General features: G+C 41.3%; 1 long non-coding RNA gene across 5 annotated transcripts in view; it reads right to left on the bottom strand.

Annotated features, from left to right (window-relative positions):
* LOC149123591 (uncharacterized) overlaps positions 1-25,226 on the bottom strand; it is a 134,393-nt gene that overhangs the window by 42,498 nt on the left and 66,669 nt on the right. For 2 of the 5 annotated variants that reach the window (XR_016216972.1, XR_016216974.1), the window contains one exon: positions 12,600-12,758. The exons of the other annotated variants lie outside the window; for them this stretch is intronic. This is a non-coding gene — a long non-coding RNA (uncharacterized LOC149123591). The remainder of the gene's footprint in view (positions 1-12,599; positions 12,759-25,226) is intronic. 5 annotated transcript variants of the gene reach the window in all.

The raw sequence follows: 25,226 nt of genomic DNA, 5'->3' as shown, positions 1-25,226 counted from the left end.
GGATCTCTTTTGTCAGTCCATTTTTATAATATATGTTAGTTGAATCGGCAAACATCAAACAGGCACAAGCTACCTATGGCAATGGATACTGGAATGATAATTGTTTTCCTAACAAGAAGCAGGAGAAGTAACTATTCTACTAACTCATCTGCAAAACCAAACTCAATGTTCTCATCAGCAAGAACTTCCTTATGACTTCCAAATACCCTTCAGTTATTGACAGGACCATGGATGGTCAACCATCAGTTTTGAGTGGTAGAATGGAAGATATATTTTGCCAGAAAAGTAATGTGTCTGGAAGGCAACACTTGGCGAATCTCTCATTCATTTGATCTAGACATTGCATTTTATCAATGGTCCTTTTAGAAGAGAAACATTTAGTGGGGGAAATCACTGGTTTGAGTCTCTAACACATACAGTCAATATTTTATTAAGATTTCTTTCCTTGGTTGCTTTATTATTGTTATCATATTGGTATTGGTAAGTGAAAGAGAGAATGGGTAGAGAAAAAAGATAGAAAAATAAAAATGAATACTACACAGTAAAAAAGATATAGGGTTTTTTTTTTTTTTAAAAAAAAGCTATCAGCATATTCATGGTTTTGACTAGATCTTGTCTGGTAAGTAAGTAAACCTTTTTTTTAATATATCATAGCTCAGATTATTTCAGATCTAGGAAGGCTGTTAAATATCATGTTTACTTGCTCTCATTCTAACCAGTGACCATGTATCTTTTCTTTGAGCACTTCCAGTGACAGGTATCTCTTAATTTCCCAGGGTAATCCATTCTCATTGAGGCCAAGACTGACATTCCATTAACTTATTCCTTCTACGGATGCCAAATCTGTGTCATTGAAACTTTGCTTTTGTTTCCAGACCCACCCTTTCTTTTACTCGTTTTTGTATTTTCTTCTTTTCTCCATTCCTTCCTCTTTCCTTCTTTTCCCCGTCCTTCCTTCAACATGAATCAAGCGTCAAGTGAGCCTAATGTTTCTTTACTTGCATTTTAAATAACAGAGTCCTGTTGCCAGGACACCCCCACATCAAAAAGTTAAATTTTCTGCTTTCTCTTGCTGTCAATCACAGCTTCCTGTTCATTTCATTTTATAAACACAATCTGCTTGTTGTGCCCACATTTTGCACCAGGGGTGGCAGACTAAAAGCATTCAGTGGGGGAACATTCATTTCAACCAAAGCAATCTCTCACAAGCTTCCTTTGTCTCTAAGTATTTGATTTTTCTGCACAGGTGATATTAAACCATGTTTTGACAGCTTCTTACAGCAAATGACTACATCTCAGTTGCCAGTTCTTGGAATCCCAATTACAAACCATTCTTTTAATAACACTATACTTTTGCCTTACTTAGAACACTTACTGTCTGGTTTTCAGGGATATTACTATAATAAAACAAGTGATTGTGCTGTTATTGTATGGATTCTCTGTTATCTGAATGAAAACCTTAATGGAACTGATCTAATGAATGCTTTATGATTTAATGCTGAACTGATTGTGACATGGAATGCCCCCCTCCCACACTTTCTGCTCCCGAAGTGTATGCACACTTTAATTTTCTCTCTAGCTACCTGTATAAATCAAATGCTTGGCGTGTTTTCTCCAGTGTCAAATGCTTGTCTCTGAATCCTGGGTCAGCTTTATCTAGCATGTATAGAAATCCTACAAACAAATGTGTTCTTACTTTGAAATCCAGTGTCAGTCATCTGAAAAATCAGTTCCAATTCTCTCAACTTCTTGGCGACTGGTCCTCTCACTTGACTTTCATTATATAAAACTGTTCTTAAATTACAGTTCATTTGCTTACATTCTACATACGTTTTCAGTCCATTTTTTTTTAACATAAAAAGGTTTTCCACACATTGATAGGTAATTTAGTAAATAATATCTCCTGCAAAACTCATTCCATTCTATAACTTTTTGATTAAACTTGACCCCACCCAGAAACTAGTGATTTAAAAACTGCTTTCAGAGGAAAAGCAGAAAAAAAATAATGAAATAATGGCCACCCAAGCATCTTATAAGTAGGTCTTATCCTTATTCACACTGTATCATTTACTTTTGTTAGGGATGGTCTAGGAGGATAGGTGAATCAGTCGTGTCGAGTGAGACACAGAGTCGTTAGCTAGGGGCTGTGTGAGAGAGTTTAGGATCCTGGGGAAATGCTGGATCAGTAAGGGACATATTTTTCCATCTCCTCTTCTTTCCTGCTTGTGGTGTTATAGCATATAGGTGTGAGGCTTACAGCTATTGTAGTCATCCCTCAACATAATGGAAGCTATTGCTAACACTGCTGGTGGCAAGAGACAGACCAGAGAGATCCCAGCTCCTGATGAAATCACTGAAATGCTGTCTCTGCTAGGTCTTGCTCAGTTAAAAAAAAATAACTGATTAAAACAACAGCCATTTATTTAGCTATGATTCTACTACAGCTGGCAATTTGGGCTGGACTCAGATAGATGGGCCTTCTAGCCTCAGCTGGTGTCACTCTTGCATTGCTGGTCAGCCGCCAGAACAAGTGAGGGCTGGTTGGATCGCAGGCATGTAGTGAGATTCACATTACTCTTCCATATGGTCTCTCATCCTTCACTAAATTAGTATAGGCTTAATCACGAGGGGTTTAGGTAAGATTCAAGAATCCAAGCAGAAGTGTCCCAAGTCTCTTGAAGTTTGAACTCAAAACTTGTACAGTGTTGGTTCTGCTGCATTCTATAACTCAAGCAAAGTGCAAGGCAATCCAAACCCAGTGAATGAAGAATATGCTATAACCACGAAAGTCTTTTTTTTGCTTAAAGAGGCACATTTTCTGTTGATTTCTCCAATGCATTTGACTGACCCAACGTGGCTTCCAGCATTCTAGCCGCTGACCCTCAAGCTAAAGAAGTAGCCTTGACTCTAGAAAAAATTTGCAAGTTAAACTCTTCCATTTTCAGAACAAAAACACCATGTGTGTTACTTGGAGTGCTGATATGCTGAGAAAATTATTCACTTTTCAATCAACACTACAGACAATCTGCATTTTGGGGGCTTCTGAGTGATTTCCACTTTTAATTGTCTAGCTCTGCAGTGCCTGTCAAAGACGAGCTGAGACAATCGTCATCCCTCAGGGATTACCTGATAAATCTCCTTCCTCCAGATTCTCTAAACCTCAATTTATTCTGCTTTGCTTTCCAAGCAGCTGTTTGCATGTGAATCTCCCCAATTAGACAGCAAGGCTGTGGACGACCTAAACTGTGTTGTATTCATGTTACCTCCATTGCTCCCAATTCCTGGAGCACTTTCCATATTTCCTAGCCCTTACCACCCTTCCTGGCATGTAGCAGGTACCCAGTATTTTGCTGAATTGAATATGAGGATAAATGCTGATATAAGATGTGTTAAGGCCGGCGCCGTGGCTCACTAGGCTAATCCTCCGCCTAGCGGCGCCGGCACACCGGGTTCTAGTCCCAGTCGGGGCGCCGGATTCTGTCCCGGTTGCCCCTCTTCCAGGCCAGCTCTCTGCTGTGGCCAGGGAGTGCAGTGGAGGATGGCCCAGGTGCTTGGGGCCTGCACCCCATGGGAGACCAGGAAAAGCACCTGGCTCCTGGCTCCTGCCATCGGATCAGCGCGGTGCGCGGCCGCAGCACGCCGGCCGCGGCAGCCATTGGAGGGTGAACCAACGGCAAAGGAAGACCTTTCTCTCTGTCTCTCTCTCTCACTGTCCACTCTGCCTGTCAAAAAAAAAAAAAAAAAAAAGATGTGTTAAAGACTCCACCAACTCGAGAATCATTTGGCTACACGAATATCTGCCCCTAAAAGTCAAGTATTACAATGAAAAATAAAAGAATCAGATTATCTTTATCCCATTTTGAGTTTGTATTAACATATTTCTAGGGGCCGGCGCTGTGGCTTACTTGGTTAATCCTCCACCTGCGGCGCCAGCATCCCATATGGGTGCTGGGTTCTAGTCCCAGTTGCTCCTCTTCCAGTCCAACACTCTGCTGTGGCCTGGGAAGGCAGTGGAGGATGGCCCAAGTGCTTGGGCCCTGCACCCAAATGGGAGACCAGGAAGAAGCACCTGGCTCCTGGCTTTGGATTGGCATAGCGGCCATTTGTAGGGTGAACCAACAGAAGGAAGACCTTTCTCTCTATCTCTCTCTCTGTCTATAACACTACCTGTCAAATAAAAAAAAAAAAAAAAACATATTTCTAGCTTATGAAAACCGAATTCTTTAACATTTGTCTTACAAGCCAATGCTGGACTTGCCTTGTTCTGAACAACCTGATAATATGCCTTGGTCATCTTGCCCTGGCTCCTGCCTCCCTCCTTGCTACTCTCTTCCATATCCTCTGGGAACAGTCCTTTTCCTGGTGGCATGCTTTTCAAACACACACCAATGAATCCAGAGTCCACATCCCAAACCACCTTACCCATCAGCTTCTCCTACTCTGGGCCACTATATACCTGCAATAACTCCAGGGCCAGGTACCAGAAAATCAGGGGCAGCCATGATGGACCAAGGCCCAGAGAAGCTATTGAAAGAACCCAGTCTCAAACATGCCATACTCTACCAGACTTTTCCTCTTCACAAAAACACAATAAAAGCTACCATGAATAGTGACCAACCTGGACCCTGGTGCTTCTGCACCCCCCATGGAGCCTGATGTGTACTCACTGTTTTGGCAACTCTGAATACAATAAAATGACAATGACGTCTCAATGGCAGCTATCTCCTGATCTGGAGGTCTTACCATACCTAAATAACAGTCAAACCTATTAACACAGTTGATATTTACATATTTGGTCAATATCCAAGCAAAGCCTAAAGTAAAGATCGACAAAGTTTTTTTTCTCCCCCCTTAGGAGGTCTGAAAATAGAAAGGTTTAGGGAAACAGAATTTAAGGACTATTGGCCTGTCTCTCTTTCTCTGTCTCTGTCTCTCTCTCTCTCCTTCTGCCTCTCTGTAATTCTGCCTTTCAAATAAATAAATAAATCTTTAAAAAGAAAAAAAAAAAGCAGGGGTTCGGCACTGTAGCACAGTGGGTAAAGACACCACCTGCAGTGCCAGCATCCCATGTGGGTGTTGGTTTGAGCCCTAGCTGCTCTACGTCTGATCCAGCTCCCTGCTAATGTGCCTGGGAAAGCAGTGGAAGACGTCCCCTTGCATCCATGTGGGAGACCCAGAAGAAGCTCCAGACTCCTGGTTTCAGATTGGCCAGTTCCAGACATTACGGTCATTTTGGGAATGAACCAGTAAATGGAAGACCTCTCTCTCCTCTTCCTCCTTCTCTCCCTCCCTCGCTCCCTCTCTCTGTAACTCTGCCTTCAAATAAATAAATCTTTTAAAAAAGTACTATTGGAGGAAGAAAGAAAATCAGTATTTGTGAGCAAAATGAGGAACTAGATATAGAGCTATAGGTATTTCTGTAAAGGGGCAGAGTCGAGCTGGCGCCGCAGCTCAATAGGCTAATCCTCCGCCTAGCGGCACAAGCACACCAGGTTCTAGTCCTGGTCGGGGTGCCGGATTCTGTCCTGGTTGCCCCTCTTCCAGGCCAGGAGTACAGTGGAGGATGGCCCAAGTGCTTGGGCCCTGCACCACATGGGAGACCAGGAGAAGCACCTGGCTCCTGCCTTCGGATCAGTGCTGGCTGCGGCGGCCATTGGAGGGTGAACCAATGGCAAAGGAAGACCTTTCTCTCCCTCTCTCTCTTTCTCTCTCTCACTGTCCACTCTGCCTGTCAAAAGGGAGGGGGGCAGAGTCACACACAGGAAATGAAGGGAAGAAGGGACAATGTTCACTTCACTATGTGTCTTAGAGTACTTGACAGATATATAAATGGGCTGGGAGGAAGCTTTCTTCATTTCTCTTTCTTACTTTTTAGAAACTCCTGTAGGTGATTCTCATATGTAGCAAAGGTTGAGATCTGATTGTGCACATCTCTTGCCAATTCCATGTGTATTTATACCATGATGATGGCTTGAAATAGAACGTGTATGGTGTTGAAGTTGATTTCTTCTGAGAGGATTCATTCTGAGAGGAGGAGCGTGGTGGGGGCAAGAGGCGTGGAGTCACCACACAGACCCCGGGAGTTGGGTGAAAGCAGACCCGAGGCAAGCAGCCCACAGACTCGTTTATTTCAGTTGCTACAGCTGCTCATACAGCCAAGGCAGCCAGTCCGGTCAAGGGGCGGTCTATGCCCTAACCAATCACAGCCTGTTGCCAGGCAGTTTCCAAAGCCATCCAGTCACAGCCTGTTGCCAGTCAGGCTCTGTTGTCATGTGGTTTCCAAAGCCATCCAATCACAGCCTGTTGCCAGGCAGTTTCTGTTGTCAGCAGCCATCTTGGCATGACCTGCTCACCTCAGTGGCCACCTCTGCATGACCTTTTCACCTCCTCATTCCACCACAGTATGGAGTATTTACAACATGGAAATTGGCAAATGCCTTCTACCCTTGGCCCCAGAGCCAATTGTTAAACATTTATCAGGACTCCACTAATTAAGGACTGCTTAAAATGCAGCATCTCACATTTCAACCAAATCCACTGAATCTGTGTATATTAAAGCTAAAGAAGCACTGATAAAAATTCTTCCTTTTTTTTTTTTTTTTTTTGAAAGGCAGAGTTAGACGGTGAGAGGGAGACAGAGAGAAAGGTCCTCCTTCTGTTGGTTCACTCCACAAATGGCCACTATGGCAGGTGCACTGTGCCGAACCAAAGCCAGGAGCCAGGTGATTCCTCCTTGTCTCCCATGCGAGTGCAGGGCCCAAGCACTTGGGCCATCCTCCACTGCACTCCCTGGCCACAGCACAGAGCTGGACTGGAAGAGGAGCAACCGGGACAGAATCTGGAGCCCTAACTGGGACGGGAACTCCCGGTGCTGGCACCGCAGGCGGAGGATTAGCCAAGTGAGCCACGGCGCCGGCCAGTTCAAACTCTTGACTGACCTTCAGGAGTGCTTAAAATATAGCTTCACGGGGCCGGTGCCGCAACTCACTAGGCTAATCCTCCGCCTTGCGGCGCCGGCACACCAGGTTCTAGTCCCGGTCGGGGCGCCGGATTCTGTCCCGGTTGTCCTTCTTCCAGGCCAGCTCTCTGCTGTGGCCAGGGAGTGCAGTGGAGGATGGCCCAAGTGCTTGGGCCCTGCACCCCATGGGAGACCAGGATAAATACCTGGCTCCTGCCATTGGATCAGCGTGGTGCACCGGCCGCAGCACGCCAGCCGCGGCGGCCATTGGAGGGTGAACCAATGACAAAGGAAGACCTTTCTCTCTGTCTCTCTCTCTCACTGTCCACTCTGCCTGTCAAATATATATATATATATATGTATGTATATGTATATATATATAGCTTTACACAGTAGTCTCCACTTAGCCTTGGAGGGATCTACCCCAAGACCCCTGGACAATGCCTGAGACCATGGATAGTGCCATATCCTAAACACACTGGGTTTTTTGCCTACTCATATATAAACAAACATAATGTCTTTTCCATCTAATTAAGTACCCATCATGCACTGTGGCCAAAAATTTTGTAGTCTGAAGTACAACAGCAAAACTAGCAAGAATCTGTTTTCTCCTTCTTCACTCCGAACATTTTTAACCACAGATCTTAGTAAACTCAGCATCAGATAGATTGCTTTTCTTTCCTTATTAAGTCAGAAACTTTCACCTTTTTCACTCAAAGAAAGCACCTTACAGTTTCTCCTTGGCATAGAAGAGCTGCCAGCACCACCACTCTTCTGCTTCAGGCTCATTATTAAGTAAAATAAGGGTTAGCTGAACACAAGGGCTGAGCTGCCACAACAGTTGACCTGATAACTGGACGGCCACTAAGTGACGGATGGCTGGTTGTGTGCGCAGCACGCTCATGCTGGACAAAGAGATGATTCCCTTCCTGAGCTATTCATAACAGTGTGCAATTTAAAACTCTGCATTATTTGTGCAATTTTCCAGACCATGGTTGACCTCAGGAAACAAAGGCTTGGGTAAGGCAGGGACAGCTGTATTCTCCTACTTCCCTTCTTTGGTCCCAGAGAATCCCTTCACTGAATGCCCTCAAAGAGACCTGGGTGCTCACAGTTCGCTCTGTTTTTCCCTTTCTTGGAAAGCTTATTTCTTTCTCTTTGCTTTTACTGCTAAAATCAAATACCATCCCTCCTAACTATATAGTCAGAAACAACCATCCTGGTTATTTTGCTCCGTAACTTTATCTACTGCTCTGTTAGGGTAGTTTCTTTATTACTTAGTTATTTTATCATGGCCCTCATCTATTTTGTGCTTCTGTAATGGAACAGCACAGAATAATTTATAAGGAGTAGAAGTTTATTTGGTTTATAGTTCTGGAGGAAGAGAATGACGCCGGCAGCTGGCGGGGGCCTCACGATGCATCGCCCCATGGTGGAAGGACAAAGGGCAAAAAAAGCATGAAAGCAAAAGAGCCAGAGAGGCCTGAACTTGCTTTCCTAACAAATCCACCCCTTCAATAACTAATGCATGGGGCTGGCGCTGTGGCACAGCAGGTTAAAGCCCTGGTCTGAAGCACCAGTTCGAGACCCAGGTGCTCCACTTCTGATCCAGCTCTGTGCTATGACCTGAGATAGCAGTAGAAGATGGCCCAAGTGCTTGGGCCCCTGCACCCACATGAGAGACCTGGAAGAATCTCCTGGCTCCTGGCTTTGGATCAGCTCAGTTCCGGCCATTGCAGCCATCTGGGGAGTGAACCAGCAGATGAAAGACCTCTCTCTCTGTCTTTACCTCTCTCTGTAACTCTGTCTTTCAAATAAATAAAATAAAATCTTTTTTTAAAAAAACTAATGCACTCCCAAGACAATATTAATCCATTCATGAGGACAGTGTCCAATGACCTAACCAACTGTTATTAAGCCCACCTCCCCACACTACGGTCTTCAGAATTAAATTTCCAAACACTGGAACTTTGGGAGACTATGTTGAAACCGTAGAAACTAACCAGGTCATATTCCACTTACAGATTGATCTCCATGACTTGTAAGATCCTTTAAAGGTAGGCACCATGAATCTATCTGAATCCTTATAACCCAGCAAACACATGGTAGGTACTCAACAGATATTTGTAAAGTATATAAATGGCTTTCATAGAGGAGACTTAATCCAAAAGTTCTAAAAATATGGTCAGCTCTGATAACACATCCATTTGGGACAAATGTGAATGGAAACCTCCGAAATAGGCATAAATGACAAAAAAAAAAGTGCCTTTCTGGCTACCATTTGTGCCTAAGTACTTAGGACTAACTGAAAATTAAAGGCTATTGCTGCTTGCTTTGTTGAATAATACATCTGCAAAATAGAAAACTGCGTGTCTATTTTATTTACCAGCACAAATGCCCATTTGCTCACAGACATAGCTGTTTGCAAGCAAATTTTGTTCCCATGCAAAACAAATGTAAATTTGGCATTAAACAAGTGCCAATTATTTCCTGAATGTGCAAGGGAAGGGAAGGGTGATTTAACAGATAGAGGCTCTGGACGGGGAAGCGGAGAAGGCAGCCTAGCTCAGCTGCACGGGGCTTTTTCATCACAAGGAGTGAATGTTTAATCTGCTTAATTGGGTGGGCATTCACTGCCTATGAGCAGAGACCCAGTGTTCCATGTCATTTTCTTTCCCTACGAGATGGCTGCTGTGACCTTCGACAATCTCCTCTGCTCACTGCTGGAAAATAGGAAGCTAATTTGGGCTTGTTCTCATGTTTCTTTCATGCGGCGGAGAGAATTCGTTTGATAAGCCCTATGTCAGTTTTTATTGTGAGGCCTGATTACTGTGATTAATTTTAATACTACTAGTTACCATTTATTAAGGGTCTACTAGGTGCCCGGCATTATACTGCAGAGCTTCAAGCTCTATCTTGGTTGAAACGTTAACCCTCACAACAACCTTGTGAGCGAGGCAGTGTTGACCCAGTTTTGCAGACCAGAAAACTGAGGCTTAGTCTCCAGTCACATATTGATGGGAGGAGGAGGTGGAATTTCAAATCAGATCTCTTTGCTCTAGTTCCCCCCCCCCCTCCCCTTCTTTCCACTCTGAGGTAGGTAGTCCTTCATTTTAATGAAAACCACCTAATCAATCCTTTTCATCACTTGACCATGTTAGTGATGGTTCTAGACAAGAACTGGATTCCTTTCTTGTGGCTGCCCTAGAGGAAAGAAGCAAAGTCTGTTTTGTTGGCACATCTGTCTTACTCTGTCCTCAGCCCTTTCCTGGCTCTACATGTCCATGTCCATGACCCCAGGAGTTTGCTGTCTCCTGGGTTCCCTCTGTGCTTTCCACTGCAACCTTGCCGCCCAGTCTGCTCTTGGCATGCTCCTCTGGCTTCCTCCTTGAGTATCATGCTTAACCCTCTGCTAATACAAGGCATCCTTCCTCTCTCCCTACCCATTCCCCCTACCAACACACACACAAACACACACACTATGCTTACCAGTTTCATACTCTGAGTATTCCAAGTATCAATAGCAAATATTATGAAATATTTCTCGCTCAAGTTCTTATGGGTTTCCAATGACCTAAGTTTAGTCTTACAAATAGTTGCACTTTCAACAAATGCATAATGAGTGCTAATTGGCGACAAGTATAGCCATAGACCCTGGATATTCAATAGGCAACAAAACAGTCAGTCCCTGCCCTCATGAAGATGACCTGCATACCTACTCCGCATGTGGTACTCTTCCAGTATCTGAAGGTACAAATACAGCCAAGGCTTATCCTCATCTGTTCTTGGGAGATTACAAACAGTTGGAAGGTCGTAGTTAACCTCCACAAGTAGGAAACAGCAATACTTAATGCTCAATGAGCATGTATTATGCATAAGATACTTTCCTAAGCCTTTTATAGATGCTGTCTTAGCTGAATTTCACAACCTATGCCATGACATAACGACTATCATTATCCTAACTTTGTAACAAAGGAAGCACCTGGCAGAGAAAAGTAAAGTGACTTGTCTGTATCTGCACACTTAGAAAATGATAAAAACAGGAGATCTGAATCCAGAATTGAAGTTCCTCATTCTACCAGTAATCTCTCGGCAAGAAAACATCTCAATGCCGAAAAGCTTTCACAAATAACAGATGTCCTCTGTAGATGTATATGTAGGAGCAGGAAGTTGGAAATCACCAAAATGTCTAACCACAGGAGAATGTTAAGTAAATGTGAGTGCATTAAAATCTTCAGAATCTCAGTAATCATTCGGAAGTTCAATAATAAGTACCCTCTTCCCCCAGTGCCAGCCACAACAAGTATCCCACAATATCTTCTCAAGGTACAGTTAACACTGGGCTGGCCAGATTTTTATCATTTCTTTCTGTGGTCTCAGTTAATTTCCATTCTTATATTTGTTCTTATGCATACACATTCTTACTGACACATAAACTGTACATAATCTGAGATGCTCAAAACAGGAAGCTGAATATATTGGAGGCAATATAAATTTTGGAATCACAAAGAATGAAACTATTTGCCAGAAAGGATTGTTCCTTTTCTCCATTGGTTACATGGCTTTCCATGGTAAGGGAAAAGAGAAGGGGCAAGGAAGAGACTATAGAAAACTCTACTCTTGGAGCTCATACAGTGTTAGTACAAGGTTCTCTGAGTCAGGTTTAAACTAGACATTGGTTTGTTACCAAACGCCTAAGACAATTTCAGTCAAATGGTCTCTTTCATATGATCCCATAAACAATTAAAAAGGAAAAACAAAAAAATGTGAGCTATGCCTGTGTTTTATGCCCTACCTATCACTATGTACTGGAACACAATCAATCTTCCCATAATTTTATTATGGCAGCAATGTTAAACATTTTTATGATATAAATTAAACTGAAATAAAGCAGAAGCTACATTTTTGTTTAACCTCTGACTTGTGTATTTGATTTTATAATGTACCTGTTGTGCATGATTCTGATAACCTGATACAAGTTTTCTCACCTGTCTTTTTTTTGTCTGGTTTTCTAACTTTGCTATATATTTTTGTGTTGGAAAATGACTTTGAATCTATTTTTAAAGAAGAGTAAGTATAAATTAATGAAAATACTATTTTTCTCCTTCTTCCTCCCTTGCATTCTTTTATTTATTAGGGGCTTTCCTCAATTGCTTCTTCTCAGTGTAAATTCTGTTTTCTCAGGGCTAAAGATAATTTTTCTTGAAAGAAAGTAAATAATTAGGAGTTGAGAGGAAGAAAATGCTTAAAATACTTGCCTTTGAAATCAAGCTGCCGATGGCATTTAAGTTAGGGGAAGCACAGTGTGGGAGAACTGATGGCCCCAAAGCCAGCAGGGGACCTACCCTCAGTAGGAACCGAGGCCCTGAGAGCCAGGACCAACTAGGCAAGAACAGGCTGGGTGCTAGTCAATAGGTCAAGGTGGGAACTGCAAAATGGAAGGCCAAAATTAGGTCAAAAGTAAAAAATAAAAAACATGGATTCTAAAGGCAATACCCCAATCATCAGAGAAAAGTTGCTAGAAAAGCAAAGGCAAGATTTCCTGGGATCAAATGGCTGCAAAATGATTTTTAAAGATTTATTTGAAAGGCAGAGTGGCAGAGATAGAGGCAGACAGAGATCCAGAGCATGGTTCACTCACCAAACACCTGCAATGGCGAGGGTGGGTCAAGCAGAAGCCAGGAGCCCCGAACTCTGTCCAGGTCTTCTATGTGAGTGGTGGGGGCCCAAGCACTTGGGCCATCATCTCCTGCTTTCCCAGGTGCTCTAGCAGGGAGCTGGATTGGAGGAGCAGCTGGACCTTGAACAAATATGGGATACCCATGTAGGCATTGCAAACTGTGCCATAGCACAGGTTCATGCGACTGTTTTTGGTTTCCATTTCTCTTCTTGGTAGAGGTCCCTCATCTCCTGTTTCTTGGGGCCTCATGTACAGCTGGTGACATTGTGCAGCTGTGCCTCACTCATTCCATCATGATTTCTCTCTTCTGCCTTCTTGCGGCTTCCATAGACTCCTCCTTCCTAAGCACTTCACTGTGCCCAGTTGTAGAGATGCACTGTGGGTGTGCGCTCCACATGGAGTCAATCTTGGGCCACCAGGCTTTGAGGGGAAGGAGCTGGAGTACATAATATTGGACTGATTCTCCCTAATGGGACCTAAGTTAGCTCTTTGCTTTTCCTTTGCCCTGGGGATGATACATGAAAGCAGACAGTGAAAGAAGCACTTTTCATCACCAAACTGGCCCCAAGCAATTTCTAAGAAATGGTTGTCATTTTACAACAAATGGGCTCAGCATCCTTCGTAATATGAATAAGATTATTATGCAAAGTAGTTGCTTTTCAAGTCTGCCGATAATTTTTTTTTCTTTTAAACATCAAAAAGAACCAGTTCCTTCTAGTGACTTTCATAAAAGATAGGACCCACCAGGTCCTGCTCAGAAATTTTAACAGCTCTTGGATTGTGGTCCCTGGTGGAAATGTCCAGAATCGTTGTTTATTCATTCTCTTATCCATAGACTGAAGAGGTACCATTCAGTGGGAGCTATGATGTGATGGGCACTGTGTCAGTTTCTTTATAATTTATCAGACATTGAGTCACTACTGTGTGTTGATTGCCGCTCTAGGTTGCAGGGGTCAGAAGACCACCATGTATAAAGTCATAGGGAACAAATAAGTAAGGTGAATAAAGGACACAGCGGGGGCCTAGACAGAAGCAGACAGTAACGCCTGAGGAGTGGAAAGATTCCAGGGGGCAGGTTTTTATCACGGCATTCTAAAAGGATTTGGTGTTGACTTCATGACTGACACCTAAGGAAATCAAAGGTTTCAAACTTCAGTAGCAGAGGACCAGAGAACTTGTCCTTGAGCAACCAAAATATTATTCCTATAAAAATGAAGTCACTGTTTGGAGCAGAGATGCAGGCAGCTAAAAGGTCCAGGAGGTGATGAAGTAGAGAGAGAATCTACCCCCAGGCATGGTCAGAGAAGAAACTATTCTCAGAGGTGTTTCTAGTCACTAGGAGTAAAACCCCACACCTCTGGTAAACATGGATAACACATACTCTTGTCTTAGATCACAAATAAATAAACAGAATTATTAATCAACTACTGCATCTGGGGATGGTTCTATAACCAGATCATCTACTGGTCCTGATTTGGCTTGCTAGGGGATTCTATCATTCAAATTATTTTAGATCGATGAAAAATACTAATAGCACATTCTTCAGGTAGGAAGTTTGGTCATACTTATCCTTGATGGTATATTCTTGACATTGCCCATACCCAATGGCATAGAAAGTATAACAGAGTAGACTAGGATCTTTAGGCAGGTGTACTTTAAAACAGTTGATATCTGTAATGTATTTTAATATTCTAATGCATCCTGAAGAGCCCTTTAGCAGTATGTGACATGATATAGATACTCAAAAGTATTTGTTACAGTGAATTAGGTTAAACGGTATAACAGGTGAGTAGCTATAACGTGTCTGGCGCTAGGCAACTGGGTTTGAATTCTGGCTCTACCACTAACGAGCCTGTTTCCTCCTGTTTCAAATGAGCTCCTGGAATTATTGTGATTAGAATGTATTAGAATATATTGATGATACCAAAATCAAGGATTGATACATGATATTATTCCTGGCACATAATCATATCTGTAATGATTAATATTGTTTGTGGCTCTTAGACAGTGGTAGATCTTGAATCTAGGATTCTGGGACTCAATTTTTATATAAACCTATCTTTCCAATTGTGCAGCCTCGGGGGGTGGGGGGAGAAAACTCATGGAAACTTGGGTTCTGGGTAACTTTTTTTTCCAGTAAGTTGCGTGCCGTACTTCAATTTCTCAAAGCCACTACAAAAGCTTTCTTTTTTTAAGATTATTTATTTATTTATTTGAGAGGTAGAATTACAGACAGTGAGAGGTAAAGACAGAGAGAAAGGTCTTCCTTCCATTGGTTCACTCCTTAAATGGCCACAACGGTTGGAGCTCTGCCGAACTGAAGCCAGGAGCTTCTTCCTGGTCTCCCATGTGGGTACAGGGGCCCAAGCACTTGGGCCATCTTCTACTGCTTTCCCGACCACAGTAGAGAGCTGGATTAGAAGAGGAGCAGCCGGGACTAGAACCAGCGTTTATATAGATGCTGGCACCACAGGCAGAGGATTAAACTACTACGCCATGGTGCCGGCCCCCATTGCAAAAGCTTTCCCTGTCCATTACTAATGGAGGTCATTAGTAAATCTAAGGCTCCTTTAGAAATTCATACAATTTGATTCTTTTGTAGCATTCAAAACTTTCAATCATATTCTCCTTCTTCAAATAGTTTTTCTTTGGCATTGGGAAGAACATTCCTTCCTGGCTCTGCTCCTAACTCTTACATATCTCTTTCTTGACCACTTTGGCCAAATTTCCTTCTACAATTCACTTATCAAAATAACCCAATGAGGGAGAAACTAGCACTATTTCTATTTTACAAAAGAAGAAATTAAGACTTAGAAAGATTTCTTGCCTGATGACATAGAGCTAGCCTCTGGATTTGAATCCTGATGTGTCTGAGACCTGTGCCTGCATTCCTATATACTCTCTTATTTCTCTGATGTGATTGAATCAGGTCTTAAGAAATTTTGGAGACCATTCGAATGCAAAATAACATTACTATTCATTACTAACACGTGTACTATGCTTACAACATGCTATGCACAGTTCTTCAGCTCCATGTACATCAAACTATTGAATCCTCAAAGAATCTTATGATGTAGTTACTATTCCAGATGAGAAAGCTAGCGAGCAGTTTCTTAAGAATGCCAAGTCTTTATTGTCCTTATTGGTCTCTATTCTTTAAAATATCCCTTAGAAGGAGGTTGACTCAATGTAACTTCTTGGAAATATGAATTAAATAGAACATGAAGGTAGATCGAAAGGATTCAGCTTGTACAAGTCAGAATGCTTGTATGGATAGTAAGGGTTCAAAGAAAGGAGTCTTGAATAAATACTGTGGCAAGATAGGATGGAAGGAGTGAATACCTTTTGACTTTTACTAGTTAATTATCATCACAATTTGGGGACTGGTTGGATGAAGGTGATAGAGAGCAAAGAAAGAATATTTTTCAAGTTCACAGCATGAGAAACTTTATATAAATAGTGTGTTTGTTTAGCTACATTCTAAAATTCGAGTACTTAGCCTCTCAGACTGGCCTTGTGCCCTATTAGTCTTAATTAACAGAGTTCGCCTGGATAAGCATTCCCCTGCCAGGAGCCACTGTGGCCTCTGCTGCTCTCTCCAGCTGACACTTGCTGTGCTGCCACCTTTTCCCTGCAGCCCAGTTCTGGCCCAGGGAAGAGTGTTTAGGCTGCTGGCTTCATGGCTATTCCTCTAATGCCATTCAGTGACATGGCAATACTATTCCCCTTCTGCCAGGCACCAGATGTCACCTTGCTGGGAAAATGAGAACTTAAAACTGATCTTGGCTAAGACTTCAGCTCCTTGGCAGCATTAGACTTACAGACTGTTTATACCTTACCCCACCCTACCCGCCCTACTCGCCTCTTCTTGACTGATCCTATGAGGTTGCAACCATTAGCTTCTGGCAAACAAAGCTTTTCTAGTGACTTCATTTTTCTTACCCTTTCCAATGGGCACCCTATTTGAACAGTGCTTGAATTATGTGAGCTATTGTAGGTGCAAAGATGAACAAGGCGTATCCTGATCTTAAAACTCTTGAGTCATTGAGAACAGAGAAAAAAAATAATGATTGAAACAGAGTACAATGCACACAATAGTGAGAATGACAGGTGCAATGAAAGTACAGAGAAAGAAGGTACCGTGAATAGCGAGTATTGGCTAGGTAGTGCGTTGACTGCCAGGACAGGCCTCTCTGAGCACGTAGGCATTCATGCTAAGTCCACAATTACAAGGAAGATTTGCTTAGGTAACAGCTAAGTGGATTTGTGGGACAGAGTTAATGGGATAAGGGAATTTAGGCTCAGACTCAAGAAACAGTGTTGCTCATTTGGGGCTTAACAAATAGTTCCATATTCTGTAACATAGATTACAGGTGGTAGGGATGGGAAAAGGTTTGGCGAAATGTTGAGAGAAGATGCCAGAGGGTGCAAAAAGAGGTAAATCATGAATAGACTTGGAAATCATGATTTAAAGTTTAGAATTTTTCTGCAAAGAAAATATTGATGGATAATAACTGTTTTTAACAAGTGTGTGATGAATCAGATTTGTTCCTCTGAAGCTATTTTGCTGCAAAGTGGAGGTTAGATTGGAAGAGTCAAAGTAGAGATAGGGAATCTTGCTTGGAGGTTATGGCTACAAATCAGGGATGAGCTTTAGAGAACTGCACGACTGAAGTGGCCCTTGAGGGGCCGGTACTGTGACGCAGTGGGTTAATTCTCTGCCTGTGGTGCTGGCATCTCATATGGGCTCTGGTTCTAGTCCTGGCTGCTCTTCTTCCAATCCAGCTCTCTGCTATGGCCTGGGAAAGCAGTAGAAGATGGCCCAAGTGCTTCCAATCTAATCTCCACTTTGCAGAACTTGATGCTCTTTGAAAATAAATTCCACAAAATGCACTCAACTACATTGTCATGCTAACTTCTGAGACATTAAATTTAATTTCTCTCAATCTTCTCATTTTGAAGTCTTGATTGAGGTTTTTGTTTTGTTTTTCTTTTCTTTTCTTTTTTCTTTTCTTTTTTTTTTTTTTTTTTTTTTGAAAGGCTGAAAGGCAGAGTTACAGAGAGAGGAAAAGAGATGGAGAGAGAGAGCAAAATCTTCCATGCAGTGATTGACTCCCCTAATGGCCGCAATGGCTAGGAGTGGGCCAGGCTGAAGCCAGGAGCCAGGAGATTCTTCTGGGTCTCCCATGTGTGTACAAGGGCCCAAGTGCTTGGGCCATGTTCTACTGCTTTCCCAGACATATTAGCAGGGAGCTGATCAGAAGTGGAGCCGCTGGGTTTCAAACCAGCACCCACATGGGAAGCCAGAATTGCAGGCAGAGGCTTAACCTACTATGCTACAACAATGATCCCACTGATGAAGTTTTGACTAAGTTCCTCCAGTAATAGGAAGTGTACCATTGAACCATGAAGGAGTTTGTCATTGGCAAAATTCAAGCATCGTGATGAACATCCGTGAAATATCAGTGGCCACAGGAGCCCTCCTTCTCTCCCAGTGCAGAAAATGCTTCAGTGTAGGGTGCTCTGAAAAAGACAGATGTCCTCATTGGGATTGGATCATGTTGGTTTTGACACAGCTCTACAATGAGAAGTACTTCCAACAGCCTATTAAATTTCTCCAGAAAGACACCTTTTCCATTTAACTTTTCTGCTCAATTGAAATGTCACCTAACCTCAAGGCATTACCGAAAGCCCCACTACATCCGTGGAGGCACACTCACCAGCTCAGCAACCTTTGGTTTCTCTTCATTTCCTATCAAGAATCGGTCCCATGCATTTATTTATTTTTTCATTAATGAAAGGATTTATGGAGCCCCTGCCATGAGCTAGGCACTTTTATAGTCCCTGAGCCCATAACAAATATGGGAATAGAATGGTTTCTCCATACATGAGCTTACATTATGTGAGAAAAGGTAGACAATAAGCAAATAAGTAGATGAACCAGATAATTTCAGAATCTCAAATGCTACAAAGGAAATAAAAAGAGTAAGTATGATTGACACTAGAGAGGCTGGGTTACTGAGATTGGTCAACATGGAAGGCCTTATTGAGTAATGAAGGATCAGAAATAGAAAGCAGCCATGTGCTGGCTCAGAGGCAGTGCCTTCTGGGCAGACATCCTAAGGAAGGGACAAGTTTGGCTTGTCTAGTAGAGATTAATGTTCAAGTGTATCTGGAGCATAATTTATATCTAGTTGACTTATTTTGTTCTCAACTTTTCCATATTTGCACTCTGTGGGTTTCCAGGCTAATTGGATTATTTGCATACATATTGCTTCTTGCTAAAATCCTTTACTCCTCAAGGGCAAGGGTGTATCATATACTTCATCTGTTTTCCCCAAATCTTCTCGCACAATGCTAGGAACATTGCTAGGTGCTCAATAAATTTTTGCTAAAATCAATTGAATTTGCAGTAAAAGGATTGTTTTTCACAACACAAAGAGTGAACAAAAGAAATAACTAGTAACCAATGCAGTGACACTATAAAAAGTTTCAAATAACTGTAATTGTTTCACAAAGACTTGAAGGCTACATTGCCATTCTAATGATTGTCATCACCAATGTTGTCAGCGTCTTTCTAGTGTCAGAAGTCATTTTCTATGACAGCTGTCCACATTCTTGAAAGAGAGGAATTTACCAAGAGATGGATTTGGTAATTACAAGTGATTCCATTTGCTACTGAAAAACAAGGGCAAGGAAGCAAAGAAAATTTATTTCCTGTATCTAATAGCCAACTCTATGTGGCCAAATGCATAGAGGAGGTGGCTGCAGAACCCTGAGTCAGATAGGGAGTTAAGGAGAGTGTAAATCTACACAACAATAGCAAAGGAGGAGACATGGATGAAGGAGGATCCAAGGCCAAAAGAGCTAATAAACCAAGGGAGCCAAGCCAGAAACACAATGAAAAACAGCAGAAGAATGAGAGGTTGAGGAGTACAGTTGATGCAAAGCAGGAAGGCCTATGTGTCCAGACGCTCATCTTGGACGAAGCCCATAAGACACCCACCCAATGGAAGCAACCTCATTTCCCCCTGTTTCCATTAGCAGGTTCATGGGTGCACCTTCCCCCCAGAACTGCCTGCAGTGTGGTGATTTATTTCATGTTGTCATCCGTGCTGATAACCCTTCTCATATCTAGGTATCAGATTTCTCTGTATAAGGATTTTTGTGACTATTATGTACTGCCCTGGTCAAACCTATAAGCACATCACCATTTCAAACTGCCTCAGCTCCACAAGTATGATCTTGAAGTTTCCTCTTCCTGTTCCCACATCTTTCCTTCACTCCCTCACCCCAGCTTTCACCCTCATTGTCCCATGTATTAATTCATTCAACAAATATTACGATGGAGAAGATACTTTTCTAGTGCTGAGAATAGAATGGTGAAATGGACAAGGTCCTCCTCACAACAGAAAAGAGCAATTAGTTTACAGAAAAGAAAAAATGTATATAAAGAAAGGAAACTCTAGCTCACTCATACTCAGAGAAATGCAAACCAAATGCAACACCAAAGTATATTTTTTTTATTTTTTGATTGGCAAAAATTTATTTTTGGCAAGGTTGTAGGGAAACAGGAACTTTTACACCTGGCTAGTGCAAGTTTAAACTGATAAAACACCACAGAGGGCAATTTGGCATTTTCAAAATTATAAATGTGTATAGTCTTTTACTCACTTTGGAGAATTTATTCTACAGATACATCAGTACACAGGCAAAATGATGTATAGCCAAAGTTATTTATATAATAAAATATTATGCTGATATAAATCAAACAATACCAAACTTCTAAGCTCCAAAAACAAAATAAAATGAGGACTCTGTCTATGCACTGATAGAAAAGAACCACAATATAGGAAAACTAGACTCCAGCTATGTTTTTAATATTTGCTCTTCTCTGTACAGAGGAAGACTGATGCTAAGAACATATGTTCGTATTTGCTTATATTTGCATGGAGAATACAGAAAGCTATACAAGAATTTAATAAATGTGATCCTCCTCTAGAGAAAGGGGACTAAATGGCCAGGGGGACTCTTCACTGTACAATAAAATTGTTTGGTTTGTGAACTAAATAATGACAAACATGTCATAGAATGTACACCCTCTTTGTACTTAAAATCTAGTGGCATGGGCAGAAAATGAGACAATAAGTTTCTGACAGTGTCTAAAAATGATCATTGCTAAGAATGAAAACATCCAGCATAGGATGGATGGTGAAAAGAGGTGATATATTAGATAAGGAGTCAAGGAGGACCACTCTGGGGAGGCAACATAGGAGAAACCTGAATGAAGACGGAAGAGGTCCTGACTAAATGACCCGGGCAGATGCAACAGCAGTTGTACACACAGGCAGCAGGACTATGTATTACACCACTCAAGGAGCAGCCTGGGACTTTCCAGGAGGTAGCCAGGTGAGATTGTATAAATTCTTGTGAGTCTTTGTGAGCATTTTTTTTTTTTTTTGGATTTTGTTCTCTTTGTGGCTGGAAGACAATGGGCTTTGCGATGCTTTCACAATGCTTTGCTGGTTCTTCTAATCCCTTCTCTGTTTTGGCTCCATTTGCACCCCCCCCCCCCCAAGCCGAGGTACCATGATCAACAGTAAAAATACTCCATCTCTTATCCTCTTGTTCCTCTTTTTCGCAAATCTCCATCCTCCAATAAATTTCACTACTGTATTTTTCTGTAGTGTAAATACCAAGCTGGATACATGAACCCTATACTTGACCCCACCACAAATTTCCATTCTCCCACCTTCCTTGGACCTGTGTATACAACCATGTCTGCATTCACCTTTGGTTAATTCCCTATGCATCCATCACAGTCTCAGTTCCAAACCCCCTCCATGCTTTGCCACTCACCTGCTCACCACACATTAACTAATGACTTTGCTTCATGATTTAATAAGATTTAATCCACTGAAGTTTCCTAAACTGAACCCACTTTCTCCTCTTCCCTCTAAGCCTACTCCTCCACCTGATAATCTCTTCCTATTAATGGCATAACCACACTCAGTTACCTCATCAGAACCCTAGGAATCAACCCTAATTCTTACCACCCCCACATCTAAGTCCTGCCTTCATGCTGTCAATTCTACCTCTTAAATGTTTCTTAATTCTAGCTCATCCCCTCCAGCCTCACTGCTTCTGACTCAGATTAACCCTTCAGAATCTCTCAACAAAATTACTGCACAATATTCTTAACAGAGTTGCACTGTCCCTTGACCCAAATTCATTGATCACCTCCAAAACACATGCACACTGCCCACAGATTTCATATATATATATATATATATATATATATATATATATATATATGACTGCCTGCATGCTTTCTCAGTTTAAATATTCTCCAAGTATCATCAAGATAAAATTAAAATTCCTTGACAAGTGATACAAGATTATTTATAACCTGGTCTCTGCTCACCTCTCTGGAGAAATAGATCATAACTACTTTTCACTTCTACTTCATTTGCAAAATGGAGATAATGTAGAAGTAACTCATGAGGTTGTCAGGAGGACAATTGGGAGATAATATAAATAATTTATTCTCAAATGAACTTCATCAGATAGCTGGTTACTATGATTAGCATCCACTCAAACCACCTTCAACTCTTCCCCCACCATGTTATAGTACCAAGGACTACTCAGCGTTCTCCCACTAGTCATTATTCTCTCACTTTCAGTTTATGTATCTTCCTGCAATGTTTTCAGCAACCCAGGGAGTTGACGTCTCTGTGTCAGATAGAATATTAAAGTTGACCTATAACCTGGTGTGATATCCTCCCCTTGATTATGGATGGAAGCTGTGACTTACTTCTAGAAAAACAGAATATGTAGTTAAGTGCACAGGTTTATGTTACACAAGATTGAAGTTTCACATCCTGCTGGAATTCCTCTCTCCCTTGCTGTCTTTGAAGAAGGAAGCTGCAATATTGGAGGGCACCATGTGGTAAGGAACCAGGAACACCCTTCAGTTGTCACCTGGTTGCTGTAGGCGTTCCCTACAGCCTATCAAGAATTGAGAACTGCTGACAACCATGGAAACTCGGAAGAGGATCCTTTGCTAGTCAAGCCTCAGATGAGGTCACAGCTTCAGCCAAGACCTGAAGATTCTGGAAAGGGGAGAGCATTTGAAGCAGCAGTTTTCTGAGTCTGGTTAAATTCCTGTCTCCTCTGCTTCTAATCCAGCCTCCTGCTAATTTGCACTTGGGAGGTAGCAGATAGCATCAAGCACTTGGGTCCCAGCCACCCACATGGGAGACCTGGATGGAATTCCAAACTCTGACTCTCTTTTTCTATCTCTCTGTCTTTCAAATAATGGAAAATAATGAACAATTTAAAAACTGTTTTACAAAGTACTTATTTCTTTATATATGAAAAAAGATGCTGGAAAGGACATAGCTAAGATTTTCCAAAAACATGACCCATAACAACGGGGAGATAATAAATATGTGTTGTTTCTGACCTATTAAATTTTAGTAAAATCATTAAGCCATGATAGATATCTAATACTTTACCTATCTATTGGCTTTCACACTCCAACAGAGCTTGAGTACAGAGTTACAGAATTCATCTTGTTATTGGAATCTCTGCTTATTTTGTATCTCTCCTCTGGTCTTGGAGATAAGTATGGGAGATGACTACCTCTTTTTTGAATCCTGAGGGCCTTGCACAATACCTAGGGCCTAGTTAGTGATTAAAGTGTTCTTTGAATACATTTTCCTCCCATAATACTTTTCAAATACTTGACAACAAAATGATTAGATTCTTGATTGGGTGCAAGAGAATAAAACTTGTTTTGCAAGTATATGAAATTGAAGTAGATCACAGGGGGTTAAAAAGGACAGCTTTCTGGTGATGTGCATCTAAAGCCAACTTTTCAATGGAGTCATCTTGATTAATGAGGTCCTTCATTTGCCTAGTCACTAGCAAAATTTCTAAAAAGGTCTATTTTCTCTTACAGTCTATTTTTCAAAGGCACTGCTTTCTCATTATGAATAATCACACACCAGTCTGAAAGGAGGACAAACTTGAAATGATTAACTTTTGGCTTTTAAGGCCTACTATTCAAGTGAAAAGTAAAATGTTCTTTTTATAAAACTGAAGTTATGCTTTCACTCGGATAATTTAATGCTTTGAAAAATGGCCAGGTTCTTGTTCTATCTTCTGGTTAACTTATCTGTTTGAAGAGTATCTTTACTGAGTACATTGCAAGGGTTTTGTTTTGTTTTAATTTCCTTTCAGAGGTTGATGAGATCAGGGGCTAATTATACTTTTTTCTTATTTTTACAAATATGTTTCCTATGGAATTGTAACACAGTTTCAGAAAGAAATCACAAATGACTTAATATATTTACTTTTATCAACATATAGTCAATAAATATTTCTGAAGATAATTAAATCTAGTATTTATAATAAATACAATGCATCTGCACATAGATCAAGGCAATTCTTTAGAATTAAGTTATGCAAGTTCGTATCACAGTTTCAACTAATGCAAACTCTATAATCTTGTGAAACCTGATGATGATCCGTGTGTAGCCCTATTCCTTCTCTTCCTGTACTTCAGTGCTCAAGAAAAAAGAGGGTGTAATACCAATATCACTGCTATTACTGAATATAGTACTCGAGGTTCTGGACAATGCTGTAAGAAAATAAAAATTAAAAACATAAAGATTCTGAGGAAAGACAATAATTAAAAAAACACTAACAGATTATTCCAACTAATAAGAGAGTTTAACAGAGTGGCCCAAGGATCAGAATATAAAAATTAATAGTAATGTATACAAAAGCAATAAGCAACCAGGGAATGTTTAATAAAAATTAAAAGGTATCATCCAAAATAAATACAAAGAATCTTGCACAGAAATGTATAAGATACATGGAAAAACTTTTAGATTTTGAATAAAGACAGAATATTTTCTGAATAAATTAAGAGACATTATGCTCTTGGATGGTACACCTAAAATAAAAATGTCAACTCTCCTAAATTTACTCATGCATTGGCAATCTAATACAATCTGGTTGAGTTTCTTTCTATTTTACTTATTTATTTTTATTTATTTGAAAAGCAGAGGGAGAGAGAAAGATCTTCCCTTTGCCAATTCATTCCCCAAATGCCCACAACAGCTGGGCTGGAAGGACCTAAGTACGTGAGCCACGTCTCTGCCTCCTATGGTGCACACTAGCAGGAAGCTGGACTGGGAGCAGAGGTGAAACTTGGTCTCAGGCACTTCAGTATGGGATGAAGGTATCCTTGGTGGCACTTTAACCACTGCACCACCACGCTTGCCCCATTAGTTGAATTTTTCTGAGAAACTAAGTAAACAATCTAAAATCTATATGGAAAAATAAATGTCCTCAAATAACATTAAAAACCATAGTTAAGAAAGAAGGATCTGCCCTATTGGTATTGAAACACATCACAAAGCCATGGATAAGACGTCAATGTTCATTGACTTAATCTTAATGGATTTAAGGTACTCAGAATTTTTTTAGAAGATCTATTTTATATATTTGAAATGCAGAGTTAGATACACATAGAGAGAGAAAGCTAGAGAGAGAGCTTTTATCTGCTGGTTCATTCCC

This window comes from Oryctolagus cuniculus, chromosome 11, assembly GCF_051225735.1.
Source record: "Oryctolagus cuniculus isolate XC-2025 breed Fujian yellow rabbit chromosome 11, ASM5122573v1, whole genome shotgun sequence".
NCBI lineage: Eukaryota > Metazoa > Chordata > Mammalia > Lagomorpha > Leporidae > Oryctolagus > Oryctolagus cuniculus.
Note: the sequence above shows the minus strand (reverse complement) of the source record. Positions and strands in the feature narration are given on the sequence as shown.